At 48.4% G+C, this 15,447-nt stretch overlaps 1 long non-coding RNA gene across 1 annotated transcript in view; it reads right to left on the bottom strand.

The window, feature by feature from the left end:
- Positions 1-4,752, bottom strand: part of LOC106999221 (uncharacterized) — a 101,667-nt gene extending 96,915 nt beyond the window's left edge. Inside the window, exons 1-2 of the long non-coding RNA XR_013395345.1 lie at positions 4,614-4,752; positions 3,707-3,712 (exon numbers count right to left, since the gene is read on the bottom strand). This is a non-coding gene — a long non-coding RNA (uncharacterized LOC106999221). The remainder of the gene's footprint in view (positions 1-3,706; positions 3,713-4,613) is intronic.
- Positions 4,753-15,447: the final 10,695 nt, after the last annotated feature.

Here is a 15,447-nt window from a genome sequence, read left to right as displayed (position 1 = left end):
ACACAGGATCCCGGGATGCCAGAGAGGTGGGACCGAAGCCAGCTGATGGACCTCCCCATCCCCATTGCTAACGCCGAGGCTTGTTTCTCCACAACCACAGCCCACATCACCCACCTTCCAAGCAGAAAGGAAAATACACCTGCACGAAGCTGGGAAGCGGGGCACCAGGATAAGGCAACAGCAGGGGAGCTCTGGCCGGGGTGGGCCAGGCGCCGAGGCCCTCCCCGACACTCCAAATGCAGAATCAGCTTTGGAGGGAGGGATCCCTGTTTCCCCAGGTGACCCCACAATCAGGATGGCTGCTTCAGGAATGTTTCCAGCTTTGGGCCTTGAGTCTAATCATGCCAACCTGGCCCCTGCCGAGTCTCTAAAGAAATCAGGCAATGGGTCTGACAAGTTTTGAAAGGCTTCCATTGCTCTGTGAAACATTCTTGCACAAGTACCTTTAGGAGGGAATGGCATGCGATAGGTTTCTCAAATATCTTCGCCTCTTCTGTCTAAGGAAGGAGGGAAGGGGAACAGCGGAGAGGACAAATAGAGTGGTGCATCAAGTGTGTGCTAACTCTGAAAAAAAGGGAAAAAAAATCACAACTTTCCACCTCCCTGCAGCCGCTTCACCATGCCGAGGCCGCCCGGTTCTCTTCTGCCTGCCTGTTCTTACCTTCTCAACATCTGGAGATCCAGGAGTTTTCCCTCCTCCCAAGATGCCACTTTCTGAAGCCAAAGCCAATGGTCTGGCAATCATGACCCCCACACCATCACAGCTGCCCAAGCACAGGCTCCCCTTCTGCTCCCACCACAACCAAAAGGATCAACATTCAAAAAGGAACAGTGTCTAATGCTCATTTATTGCCAGTGTCATTCTTTTCATTCCTAATCCACCCCAACCTGGGAGCCGTGGCAGCCTGGCCTGGAGGAGAAGTCTCCAGGCGTCAAGATGTGGCCAAAACCCCCTCAGCAGAGCCTCTCTGAACATCGTCCTGCTCCAGCTATGGCCCAGCTGTGAGGACTGGTGGCTATGACACAGAAAGCCCCTGAGGCACCCTGGCCTTCACCAGGCTATAAACACTGTCTCTATCGCCCTCCCAGCAGCAGACCAAAGGTGAACCTGGATGTGACCCCGCAGAGCTTGAGGGAGAACCAAGCTGGTGCAGGCTGTCCCCAGGGAGGCCCTCTGGCCAGCATGCCTGGCTCCCCTCCCTGCCCCATGCCCTCCCACAGGCCCAGCCTTGGCCACTCGCAGCATTCAAGAATGCACGAGCCAATCCCTTATGGCAAAGGGGAGGAAGTAGAGCCAGGGACAGATTGTTATAAATAGGCATGTCTGACTGAGAAGGTCACCGGCCAGGGCAAAACGTGCCAGCAATTCTACAAGAGAGAGACAGACATAAATTATCTGAGCATCTTACAACCTCTCTCTTTCTCGGGATGGAGAACAGGAGTGAGTGCCAAGACAGGGCAAGGGCAAGGAGGTGGCCACAGACATCCAGCCAGCAGCTGAAAAGGCTCTTCTATCGAAGAGGCACTTGTACATTGCATCTAGTTCTTAAAGAGGCTGGCTTTTCTTGGCACTCACGAGAGACTGGGGAGAGACCCAGCTGGAGAACTGGAGAGCTGGAGGGTCAAAGAGGCATAGTGGGCCCCTCCTAGCCCTTCTCTCTTTTCTAGCCCGTCTGCTCCTCAGCCCTGTCCTGCACTCAGCCTAGTGTGTCTCAGCATGGGGAGGTTTTGCCCTCTGTCCTTTCCCAGGGGACATCTGGCAATGTCAAGAGACATTTTGGTTTCTCTGGACAATCAGGAGGGGGTGCTACTGGCATCTAGAGGGCAGAGGCCAGGGCTGCTGGTAAACATCCTACAATGCACAGGATAGTCCCCCACAACAAAGAACTATCTGGCCCCAATTGTTAACAATGCCAAGGTGAGAAATCCTGGCCTAGCCCCTCTCAGGAACCCACTCCACCTCCAGACACCCTCCTCCTTCCCGTTCATTTCCAAGGGCCCTGTCGAGGCAGCCAGAGCACACAAGTACTCATAGCTACGCAAATAGCAACTCCTTATTTGCTGTGTTTGCTCAGCCAATATTGACTTTGCAGCCTAACACTGGTGCTATTGAGCCAGGGTTATTCTCAATATTGTTTGAGCAGCATTAGAACAGCCTGTGATAACCGGCAGCAGAACAGGAAGCTGCACCTCCCTCCTCAGTCCCCCCTGCCCGTCGCCGCACCCCCTCCGTGGGACGCTCCTGTAAAGACAGAGGAACCTGTGTGCTCATGGAGTCAAGCGGACCTAATGCCCACTCCTCCGCTGAGCAAACACACCGAGGTTAGAGAGGGAGCGTGCTCTCTGGCTAAGTCAATACTCCAGGGAAGTTGGAGCAACTGAAAAAGGTTACTTGGGGAGGCTGTCCTTTGGGGTGGGGCCAGTGAAAAATGATGGTGAGGCAGTTCCAGGCTATCAGCCAAACCCTGCGGTTGGGCTCTGCAGGGAAAGGCCTGCAAGGACTGGAGCTCAGGGGCTCCAGGTGCCCAAGCAAAGAGATGGTGACTCCGTCAATCAGCCAAGTACCCAGTAGGTGGGGGTCTAGTAAGGGCCAGTCGCTTACTGATTGGGACCAGAAGCTTAGAGTAGGAGGGCCCTGTGGATAAGCTAGTGCAGCCACCACGTGTTCATGAGGAAGACCTGGAAAACTAGCCTCTGCCTTGGAGCTTGTCTTACCAGCGCTGAGTGTGAGTTCACAACTGAGCACAACTCACTCCACGGGAAAGCACTCTCCCTGCCCACTGGGAGATGCCAACATCGACTCTGCCACCGTGAAAGACAGGCCTTAAAATTTAGCCCTCGAGAGGGACTGCAGTGACCTCCATTCACATCTGGTGTGAGGATGGGTGGCAGGGTCTTTCTGAGAGTCTCCTCGGAGGGACAGAGGGAACAGAGGAGAGAAAGGAGTGGCCAGGCCTGCACAAGCCCCTTGGGCAAGCAATAGAAGAGGAAGTCGCATTTCTTGCATCCCAGAGCTCACAGTCCAGGGGGAGAACCTGGAGGCACAGCAATGAAACCGTGCAACCAGCATAGAATCAAGGCTCCCGTGTGAGTCTAAGGGGAGTCATGAGCACAGTTGTGCACAACCTGCCCAACCACACCCCGCAGTTCTGCAGTGAGACCAGACAACTCACGGAGTATTCAGAGACAAGAAACCCACATGGAGTAATTGGGGCGGCTTTTCCTTGCCCACAAGTACAGCAAATGTAGGCTTAGCCGTACATTTGGATCTGGGCCCACGCCGTGTCTCCAGGTCAATATTAAACAAGTTGCCAGGATCATCAAGGGGGCATTCTAAAAATTAGCTCCAGCCAGCCCTAGTGGCCTGGAAGTACCAAAATGGTCATTTGCTAAAATTGGCCATTAACATTTTCTACTAACTGCGCTCTCCAAAGACTTGGAAAACGAGGGGGAAAGTCCTTGGAAATCAAGTATTATGTAGACCTTTATGGCAACCTGGACTCCAACCTTCAGAAGCTATTCATTTTTTAAAATACATGGTGGGCATTTTCTACATGTGGTTGAATATTTCATCCAACAGCCAAGTCATTCCAGTTTTTCCCACAGCAGACATGTTAGCCAATGTGCTGCCTGCTCAGTCAGTGCCTCTTTTCCAGACCACCCACAGGAAAGGTCCCTGCCGCCATGTTTATCCGCATTCATGTACCTCTCCCTGGCTGCAGCTGTTGGAACAGCGATGGACTTCTGACTGAGGGGAGGCACCCCATTGGCTAGCCATTGACCAATCAGATTCTGTCTCCCGGGTCTCTGGACTTAGATTCTTGGTATTGGACCTATAACCTGAGAGATCATGTCCAGGTTTAAATGAGTAAGTTTAAACCTAAAAAAGGCAGAACAGCCGGGTGTGGTGGCTCAGGCCTGTAATCCCAGCACTTTGGGAGGCACAGGCGGAGGGATCACCTGAGGTTGGGAGTTCGAGACCAGACTTACCAACATGAAGAAACCCCGTCTCTACTAAAAATACAAAATTAGTCTGGCATGGTGGCGCATGCCTGCAATCCCAGTTACCCGGGAGGCTGAGGCAAGAGAATCTTTTGAACCCACGAGGCAGAGGTTGCGCTGAGCCAAGATCGTGCCACTGCACTCCAGCCTGGGCAACAAGAGCAAAACACTGTCAAAAAAATAAGACAGAGAGACAGACGGACGGACGGAAGGAAGGAAGGAAGGACGGACGGAAGGAAGGAAGGAAGGAAGGAAGGAAGGAAGGAAGGAAGGAAGGAAGGAAGGAAGGAAAGAGAGAGAGAAAAGGCAGAACAGAGAAAGCCAGTCTGCAGAGAAAAAAAAAAAAAAAAAAAACAGAGAAACACAGGCAAGAAGCTAGGAGAGTCTCTGATAACTTTCCAGTACACCTTGAGCCTCTCATAGGTCTGGTTGTCATCCCTGCCTTTGAATTCGGTGAGATTCCTTATAGACTTCCAACAAAATCATTATTATTACTGAGAGCTAAATTTATAATACTTCTATTTCTTGCAACCAAACAATTATTGACTGAGACCCCTGTTAAGACATCACCTATGTGCTGCACTGCACTTCTTCAATACTGAGGATCTCACCTCTTCTTCTTGCCCACCTTTAGGTCTAACTGGACCTCCTCTCTCTCCTGGTATTCCTCTGTCTTCATTTTTTTAGTGCTTCCTTTCAGAGTCTCAGGTAGTAATAACCAAGCAGTGTGCCCCAGCGATCAGCAGATGAGTGAGCTGTGTAACCTAGACACCATGTTCCACTTAATGGTTTGTTTGCTCAGCCTACTTCAAAGGAGGCTGTTAGCCTATAAGTCAATAATTAGTCATTCAACAAATATCCATCAAGCTATGGCCCAACCCCAGCAAAGATATGTTAAAAAAAAAAAAAAAAACAAAAAAACAAAAAAAACTTTTGAAGAGCAAATATAAGCCTTTATGTACGGTTGACTTAGCCGTTTCTATTTTCCTTTCACAACAGAGGAGCAATGTTGATGTGCTACCAGTCCTAATACAGCTAGAAGTTATCAGTTACACCAATGACCCCATCAAAAAGAGAACTGTTAACACAGGCCCAGCTTTTACTTTGCTTGCAGTGGTGGGGTATTAGCTAATTGTTGCCCATTAAGAGAAACAAATAATCCCCAGTGAATTGCAAAAAGAAGTGGAGGTGGAGCTGAACCACCTGTAAGATGAGGGCTTCTCTTGGCTGCTCACAGCTGCCTGACCCAGTCACAGAAGAAGACGTGGAGGGGATTCATTCCATCTTACTTGTATTGGGTTTCCTTTCACTATGTGAAATCAATCTCAAGAAAACACCTCTCATCCCCCTAAACTCTATCATTGTTCTACTCCTCAATTTTAGTATCGCTACTGTAATAAGATTATAGCTACTACATAATAAGATTAAACATTTAAAACCATCTAACAAATCACCCATAAGCTTACCCCCATCATGCAATCAACAGTCCTCTTTTTTTTTTTTTTTTTTTTTGCACGTTACCTCCGAAAGGTAGAATTTTCACAGACATGACCCTAGCTTGCATGTCAGGTTGTAATTTGCTGTTTGATCTTGGCTGACATTTTTTCATGTGTAAGCAATATTTTCTAGGCTCATGTTTCCCACTCATGACCTTCACCCCTTCCAAAGCTCTACCCAATTATGACAAGGAATTCCCATTTTTCCCTCCTCTATTCTCCAGCTCTCCTTTGGAGTGCCATTTGCAGAACTGCATGGGGGTTGCCTCACTGCTGCCCACAGGGCCCACTGACAAACCAGGCAGTCGCTTTTCCCCACGCATGGCCGCCCCTGCGGCCACCCCTGTGGCACCCTGCCACTTCTGTGTGAGTGTTCCGCCCATGCCCGTCACCCATCACACACTCTGCTGGGCACCACACACCGCCTCCCAGGTACTGACGTTTCCTCAGTGTGCTCTTGGCCTTTGCAGGGGCCACAGCTCTCATTTGCCTCCTTGAACACCCAGCACCTAACACAGAACATAACACAGAGCAGATGCTAAAAAATATTGGATGAAAAAATGAGTGAATAAATAAACTAATGCTTTGTGGATGGACAAAGGAGCCATAAAGTCCCCTGGCCTCCTCTTTCTGCACCTGCTTCTCCTTCACCCACAGCGCTCTGCCACCCTTGCCAATGTATATGCTTTGAGGACTCATTCCCTAAACATCCATCTCAGGGCCTACCATCTGCACACACAAGAAGGGCCAGGCTGCAGGGACTGGGAGTTGGTTCAGTTTATGTTGTCTTGAATCAGAGAAAGGAGCATCCCAGGACTTTTCCCGCTGTCAGCTGTTCCCTCCCACTCTTTCCTGTCTGAGCTCTGGCTCTCCTCCCCATCTCACCATGAATTCTTCCCATCACATCGGGGCATCTCCCTTCTCTTGCTCACTTAAAACAGGTAGAGAGCACCTGCTGTGTCCCAGATGCAGACACATCAGAGGAATCACTGTCCTCAAGGAGCTCACAGTCTGGCAGGTCACTGAGATGAAAATAAATGCAGTAATATGATCTTACTGAGGAGAAGGCTGAGGAGCCTCGTCACAGAGCATAAATGGCATCTCTAGCTGTGCACATGAGTACTTTACGTGCCTCATGGGCTGAGGTCCCTCAGTGGCCTGCAGTGGGGTCTGATGTTCTAGTTTCAAGGTGTCCCTTTGGGTTAAGCATTGCCCTCTTCTTGCTACTGCTGTCAAAGATGAATCCCCACCTTCACATCCCTCAGACTCTAGGATATGAAGCTCTCTGCCCTCTCCGGAAGGGTTAGGGTTGCACTAGAGCATAAGCTTGCTGGCAGCTGGGGAAGGAGTATTATTGTGAGGAAGACATAGGAAGACAGCTTGGAGGCTCCAATGACCCACTTCCCCATGGTGAAGGTCAGCTCTTCAGAGGGTGAACCAGAGGCAATGGCTGACACACCCAGGTCGCCTTATGACTTTATACCCTGAAAGACGTCGGAAGCTTCATTCCTGAACCATCAGCAGAGCTTCGAACCTGTAAGGGAACCTAGAGCTCTCTCTGTTTGGACCTGCTCAGTTTTACTGCTAGGGAAACTGAGCCCAAAGAAAAGAAAAATGAGTGGGTCTCTCCCTTAAGATTCCCGTAATCGTGCATTGACTCCTGTTTTGCAAAATGACACTGGAACATGTGTACCTCCCTTGATCAAATAATTCCACTTTGAGAATCTATCTAAGGAAATAATCCTAAGCACAGAAAAAGCTTTGGGCACAAAGAGAGGTTCATCACAGCATCGTTCAAACACAAAGTACAAAATGAAGAGGGAACAGACCAAGTAATTCTCCTCAATGGAAAACAGCTTGCAGTCTCTCCACTAAAAATTATAACTCAGTCCAACTTTTTAATAAGTGGGAAAATTCTAGTATGATATTAGAGTGGGGGTTGATGCAAATTTTTACGTGAGCCTATGTGAAAAAAGCAACTGCATAGAACTGAGAGTGAACAGAAAAAAGTTGGTTTTCCTGTGTGTTCTGCTTGTTCCTTTTGTATTTTTAAGCAGCTATCATAGGTAGTGAGGTTATAAAAGAATATCCTCCAAGAGACTTTCATATTGGAAAAAATTAAACTTCTGTTTTTTAAATTTTATTTTTATTTTGTGTGTGTGTGTGTGTGACAGGGTCTCTCTCTCTGTTGCCCAGATTGGAGGGCAGTAGCACAATCACAGCTCACGATAGCTTCCAACTCCTGGGTTCAAGCAATCTTCCCACCTCAGCCTCCCAAGTAGCTGGGACTATAGGCACATGCCACCATGCCTAGCTAATTTTTTTTTAAATAAGAGACAAGGTCTCACTATGTTGCCCAGGTTGGTCTCAAACTCCTGGCTTCAAGTGATCCTCTCACCTTGGCTTCCCAAAGTGTTGGTTTTACAGGCATGAGCCACTATACTCCATCAAAAATTTGATTTTTAAATGAAGATATTGAGGAGTCAACTTACCAAGAAAGGAAAGGTAGTTGCTAGCAGCTGGGGCAGCCTGTCACAATGAGTACAAAGGCCACTATCAGAGCCACTCTTTCCTCAAATGATCCCTTAGGACTTCTGCTAGACCACCAAATATTCACTAGGATGTAATCACTCAAAAAGATTTGCTAAGCATTTACTGGCACTAACAGCGGCAGGCACTGTTTTGATTGCTGGGGATACAGAAGTAAACAAGGCAGATGGGATCCCTGCTCTCACAGAGCACAGTTTAGTAAGGGAGGCATTAAATGATTCTGACCATAATTATCATGAACTATGAAAATTATGAACTATGAGCTATAGTTCATAATTTATCATGAACTACAAGGAGTCCCCCCCTATCAATTGGGATTGGGTTTGGTTGCCAGTAACAGAAATCCAACTATAGTGATGAAAACAAATGAAGGCTTTATCTCTTCCATAAAACAAGTCTAGAAAAGGGGAGCCCAGGGTGGGAAAGGTGGCTCCCACAAAGTCCTCAGGGTTTTCCTATCTCTCTGTTCTCATATCCTTGTGCACAAGCCCAAAATAGGTGCTGTGGCTCCAGTCATCACATTTGTGTTCTGGGTAAAATGAAGGAAAGGTCCAAAGAACAAAATGCAAAGAGAAAAAATGAGTTGACTCCTTCTCAATTTCCTGGAAGGCTTACTCGGCAACTTCCTAGCTGCCCGGAAGGCTGCAAAATGTGGTCTTTTAACTGTACATATTTCTTCCTCGTTAAATCAGGAGTTGTTACAGAAGAAGAAGGTAATCATGGACATCAGGAAGGAACCAGAAATCTGCCCCAGAGGATGTAAGAACAAAGCATAGGGGGATTGATTGAACCAAGTCAAGGTTGGAAGTCAAGGCTGTAAGAGTTCAGCTGAGGCCTGAAGGCTACATGAGATTGAGACAAGCAGAGGGGTTGGGAAGAATTCTAGGCAGAGGACAATTCTGATATGAGCTCAACAGGGCAGCAGAGAGAGCTGTGGAGTGGGTCAGAAGACCTGGCTATAAGTCCGGGCTGTGCAGGAATATCATGCTCCTTTCAGATCCTCTCCAGCTGTAAAGTGAGAACTCTGCACTCAGATCCTGTGAAATATTTATTAGGACCTCTGCTAGGCCATGCTGGGGCAGGTAGAGGGCACGGCACTTTATGCCACAGCCCCATTCTCTTAGGGCGTACAGACAAGATGGAGAGAGGAAACTCATACTGTTTGGAAGCTGTAAGGAGAGAACTGGATCAGGCACAGAAACTAAGCCCCCAAGGAGGGTTCAGAGTTCATATCTGGACACCATCAGGGTCAGACATGGCCTTGCATCCATCTGGGATGTTCCACTGCCAGGCCAGCATTCTCCCTGCAGGCACAGAGGTAATGGTTGCACACATCCCTGAAGGCCTCTCCTTGGACGTGATTCTTGATGAAGCCGCGTTGTGGGGCTGGGATGGTGGTGGGGGAATGGGGAGAAGCACCACTCACCGAGCACGTTCTGCAGGTTCATTTTCACAACTGCTCCATCAGGTAGGCAGTCATTATTTCCAGTTCACAAATGAGGAAGCCGAGGCTTAGGGAGATAAAGTGACTTGTCCACATGATGATTCTGAGTGACTGTGAAATATTTATCAGGACCTCTGCTAGGCTATGCTGGGGCAGGGAGAGGGCACAGCACTTTATGCCACAGCCCCATTCTCTTAGGGCATACAGACAAGATGGAGAGAGGAAACTCATACTGTTGGAAGCTGCATGGATGAGAGGATGCTGAGGGGAGTCCTCAGAAAGCCCCAAAGCCTGTGACTGCAGAACTTCGGCCAAGCGTCCCCTTGGGGCTCAGTTTCCTCATTGTAAAATGAAGTCACCTTTGCTGTGCTAATGACAGTCATCACAGCTCCCATGCATCCAGCACCTACAATGCGCAGGTGCCTTCCCCTCCGCATTGTTTCATCTCCACGACAACCCAGTTGTCGGCCCCAAGTTTACAGAGGATTGGACCCCAAGTCCCTCCGTGGCTCTGACCACCGCCAGGGCCTGCCTCTTGAAGATCCAGAGCAGACCATTCCCTGTGCCAGGGTGGACATCGCCCCCGCTTCCCCTTGTCCTCGCCAGGCATCCAGAGCAGGGCGGGTATGTAGACGTGCCCCTGGCTAGTGGATCAGCTGTGGGAAGACACCAAAGGAAGCCTGTCACATTATTACTATTCAGGTCAAAACACCTCCCTGTGTTTAGACAAATTACAATCCGTAATTAGTTGCCATCACAGTGCAACAAGCCCACTGTGGTTTCAAAATCAGTGACTGCTTTATTTAGCTACAGCGGTTGCAGCCAGGGACCACTGGGTTCTGCGTCAAAGAAAATATCTGGGCTTTGGCTTTCCAAACTTCTCTTAGCCATTCCCCTCCCAGTTCCACATGCACACCCCTGACCTCCACCCTATGCCACAGTCTTAAGCCAGGGTCTCCACACCCATCCTTAAACTCTGAGTTCTATAGTTTGTCCTTCCCTCTCTGTGCTTCCAAACTTATCCATCCTTTAAAGCCTAGCCTGGGGTCTCCTCCTCCAGGAAGGCCTCCCTGACTATCCCAGACCCACCAGCCTCTCTCACTTCTCCACCCACATTGCTTTTCCATGCATTGGCTCACTAGCTCTCACATGGGGGCTGGAAAGAGAGAAGGAAGGGAAGGTAGACTGTGGAATAGGAGAGAGAAAGATGTGCCACAACTCCAGCCTTGGCACTGTGTTCCTGTGCTCTAGGGAAGAGGGAACCAGGGGGAAGGGGAGGGAGGGTTGATAGAGCCAGGTTAGAGTATGCTGCCTGCTCTGGTGTGGGAGAGTCTTGGCAGAGCTGGAGCTCTACATTCCGGAGGATTGTGGAGGAGAGGCTGGAGGTGTGGCATTGGGCAAAACCAGGTTCTTTCATGTGAATCTGAGCTAACAGTGATTGGCTATCAAAGACTCCTTTGATATCGGCTTTGCAAAGCCAGGACTTCCAGAACATGGAGGGGCAAGGACACAGCATTCACAAGGTGCTAGGACACATTCAGCAGCTCCCTCGCCAAACATTAGAAGAAATGTTGGATTTTTCTTAAGAAAGCACAACTCCATATAATTTTGCTCAATAGACTTTTTAAACAGGAATCTAGTGATGACGCTGAGTATTCAGGGCTTAGGATCCTTGCTACTCTGAGAGATGGGTCCACAGTCAGCCTGGCTCATGGAGGCTAGGGACAGGCAGCCCAGAGCGGAGCGTCCCAAGAGAAGCTGATGTTTCCGGAGGTTTCCTTCTCTCTCCGTTGCCTAGAGAGTGGCCTCTCCCACATTGCTGTCTCTCAGGCTTTCAGGCCCAGGACTCCCAGCCCAGGATCCAGGACAGGCACCCCTAGAATTACGGGGTGATTTCAGAAATCAGGCATTCTGTTTTAGTCTGCTGGGGCTGCCATAACAAAATACTGCAGAATACTGGGCAGCTTAAACAACAGAAATTTATTGTTTACCAATTCTGAAAGCTGGAAGTCCAAAATCAAGGTTCCAGTGGATTCCGTTTCTGGGGAGGTGCCTTTTCCTGGCCTGTATACGGCTGCCTCCTCACTGTGTTCTCACACGGCCTCTCCTTGCCAGGAGCACACACGGATAGAGGGAGAGATTGCTACTTACAAAGGCACTAGTTCCATCAGCTCAGGGCCCGACTCTTATGGCTTTATTTAATGTTAATTATTCCCTTAAAGGCCCCATCTCCAACTATAGTCACACTGGGGGTTAGGGCTCCAACATATGAAGTTTGATAGGACATAAACATTCAATCCATAACGCATTCCAAACTCTATCTTATCATAAACCCCTTCACAACCTTCCTGGTAAAGTAGCAGTCCAGGGACAAGATTATTATCCCATGCAGCAGATGACAAAAGAGACCCCCGAGGAATGGGCCACTCATAGAGGCACCAAGCCAGGGTGTGATAGAGAAAGAGTACCGTACTCTCGTGATGCTTGCGCCAGTGCTTTTCCACCTCTGGGTTCTATCCTTCTTCCCATCCCCATGGGGACCAGTTTTAGCTGCTTGTCCAGTGACTCCACTCAGTATGGCACCTAATGATGGCTTAAGGCATTGTGTCCGGAGTTGGTTCCTTCCAGTGGGTTCTTGGCCTCACTGACTTCAAGAATGAAGCCAGGGACCTTCCCAGTGAGTGGTTACAGCACTTAAAGGTGGCACGGACCCAAAGACTGAGCAGCACCAAGATTTATTGTGAAGAGTGAAAAAGCATAGCTTCCACGCGATAGAATGAGACCCCAGCTGGTCGCCCCTGCTGCCTGGGGAGGCCAGCTTTTATTCCCTTATTTGTCCCCACCCATGTCCTGCTGATTGGTCCATTTTACAGAGCACTAATTGGTCTATTTTACAGGGTGTGATTGGTCCATTTTACAGAGTGCTGATTGGTCCATTTTACACACCTCTAGCCACAGAGCCCTGATTGGTGCGTTTTACAATCCTAGCTACAGAGTGCTGATTGGTGCATATTACAATCAATATAGAAAAATTCTCTAAGTCTGCACCTGACCCGGAAGTCCAGCTGGCTTCACCTCTCGGCATCAGCAAATGTCCAACATTCTAGACCGAAGGCATGCACTGATGAAGTGGGTCGAGGAGTTTCGGGTTACTTCCTGGGGTCAGAGCCTCCTCCTCTTGCAAAAGTCAGGTTGAACTAGCTTCCCCATAGCTCCCACATTCTGTGGTCCCATAAAATGTTTCTAATAAGGGAGAAGTGGGGCACAAGAAATTCTATGCAATATTCATTTCTTTTTTTATAAGTGTAAGGTCAAAGGACTGGTAGAAAAGGACCAAAAAGGCATATGCACTGACTTCAGTGAGGTGGGGGCAGAACAAGTGCACTGACCTCTGAAGAAACTGAAGGCCAGAAAAGGGTTGAAGAGGTGGAGTTCCTGGGAAAAGTCAGAGAATTGGAGCTTCTCAATTCCCAGTCATGCCTATGAGCTGGAGACCCATGCAGTCCAGCTCAGTCTGCCCTCACCCTTCGGCCTGGGCAAGCAGGTAGAACACGAGCCAGTCCCTGGGGCAACCTGGGAGCTGACACCTGCTCTGTCTGCAGGTACTGGCAGGGGCTTGCCCAGGTTTGAGCGACCCTTCTCCCTGGGCCATGTTACCTCCAGGCCTTCTTCTTGCATTGCACACACAGGCTGCCAATGCCCAGGCCAGCCATTGCCCTGATGGCAGATGGGACTGGCTGAGGTCCTCACAGGGTTACCTCCTGAGCTGGTCAGGCCTCCCCCAACCTTTATCTGCTTGAATCGCAGTTCCACCACTCCCTGCAGTCCCCCAGTCATCCCAGCCCCCGAGCTATTTTCCTCCTCCGAGGGCCTACAGACCTTACATTCTGTGTCACCCAGGCTGTCTGCTGTTCCACGTCATACAATGTTTGCCAACTGACTGATTGACTGTAGCCCCCAGAGCAGAAGCAGAGACTTGGCTAGGGGACAGACTAAGGAGGGAAACATCAAAACAAGCCGAACTAGGGAATGCCAAAATAAGAAACAAGAGGGCCCTCCGGCACACATTCGTCGTCCCATGCTCTCCTGCCTCCAAAGAGACCCTGAACCAGCTTTGATCGTTCATTCATTTTAAAAAATGTTTACCAAGTGCTACTACGTGCCAGGCACGGTGCTAAAGGCTGAGATGCAGCCATGAACACAGCCTCTGACTTCAAAGTGTTTATAGACCAGTAAAAAGGGCAGACATTAACCAAATAATTACCCAATGAATTAATTAACTGCCGTTAGAATTGATGCTGGGAAGAATAAGTAAATGCAGGGTGCTAAAACCGAACACTTGTCAGTGGGAGCATAGCTGTGGTAGAGTCACCAAAAGTTCAGAGAAGAAGTGATATTTTAGCTCAAACCTAAAGATGGTCTTTAGTAGGGAAATGGGAAACTGGAAACAGCCTGCACAAAGACCCTGAGGCAGGAAGAAGCATGGAACATTCCAGATATCTGGAGATAGTCAGTGTGGTTGGAACTCAGAGTCACACGGGTAAGAGGAGGCTGTGATGAGGCTGAAGCAGCAGCAGGGACTTCCAGGCCAGCAAAGAACCTGATCTGGGCAGGTGGGGAATCCAGGAAGTGTTTCAGCAAAGAAGGAGCTCTCTGCTTTTCAACCTGGCTATGGCGATTTATCATCCTGGCCTAGACCATCTCTCTTCCAAGCGGCAGCACACATAGAGATTTGCTCTTCCTCTCTGGAAGTCCACCCAGATTAACATCCTGCATCTGCTCAACTCCATGAATAATGACAGCGTTTTCCACCCACTGTCTCTTTTCATACTCACAGAACACTCATTGGGTAGATGTCTTTAGCCTACTTTGCAGATGAAGATGTTGAATCTACTAAGAGGGAAAATCTAGAAATTTAAAAAGTACCACATATTCCAAAGCATATGAAAACATTTGGGATCAGTCTGCTTTTCTGAATTGCCTGTTCATAAGTAGGTATAGGCATAAGGTTAAGTAGATAGACATAGAGACAGAAATAAATAAGAAATGTAGGGAAATCAAGGGTTAAAATAACTCAAGATCTTAAACTACTGGTTTGGACTGACTACACATTTTATCCACCTATGTGCTGGCTATAAGATGCTTCTAAACTAAGCTTCAAAGTCTAAAATCTAATAAATAAATAAATAGATCTTTTCACCTGGAAATGCTATTTCAATGTCTATTACAACTTAAATTAAAATGATAAATAATAATAATAAGTGGATATAAGTCCTAGATCACAAACTCAGGTTTGCAAGAAATGTCCCTTTCTTTCATTCCACTAATTACCCCAGTGCATGGTCTTGAACCCCCTTAGGGCTAAGGTCTGGGCCTCCACTCCATCAAAAATCTATCATTGCTGATGTCTGTTCATAAGAAAACAGAGAGCCAGGTTTGCAAAAAAAAAAAAAAAAAGAGAGAAGATAGAAACTGCATCTGAAAGAAAGACTTACTTAAAAAGCAGAGAAGAGGCAGATTCAGGGGCAGAGGCTGAGAGATGGAGCAAGCCTATCCTTTCTCTATAAAATATTGAGTGCTGGAGTTGGGCTCAGCATCTGAACTTTGAGACTCATGCAAAATTCTGTAACCAGAACTTCTATGCAAAGCCACAGGGAAACTGAAATTTAGAAAACAAATCCTTAGTCCTATGGCAAATTAGTCACTCAGTGAATTGATCGTTTGGCAAATTGGCTTTTAGCAAATTGATTTTGGGTGTTTAGGCCTGCTCCCGGAAGGCTATCCACTAGCCAGTGAAGTGTGAGGAGCCTGGTGGGTGGGAACACTTCCCAGAGCAGGTCTCCGTCCATTGCCAATCAGGAGAGGGGCCTCCAGGCTCAGTGGAGCCCCAGGAGGGTTCATAGGAAGCACCCTTTGCCCACACACAGTTGTCAGGAAGTCCTACAGAGTGTGACT

Source organism: Macaca mulatta, chromosome 7, assembly GCF_049350105.2.
Source record: "Macaca mulatta isolate MMU2019108-1 chromosome 7, T2T-MMU8v2.0, whole genome shotgun sequence".
In the NCBI taxonomy this organism is placed as follows: Eukaryota; Metazoa; Chordata; class Mammalia; order Primates; family Cercopithecidae; genus Macaca; species Macaca mulatta.
This window is presented reverse-complemented; position numbering and strand designations above follow the sequence as displayed.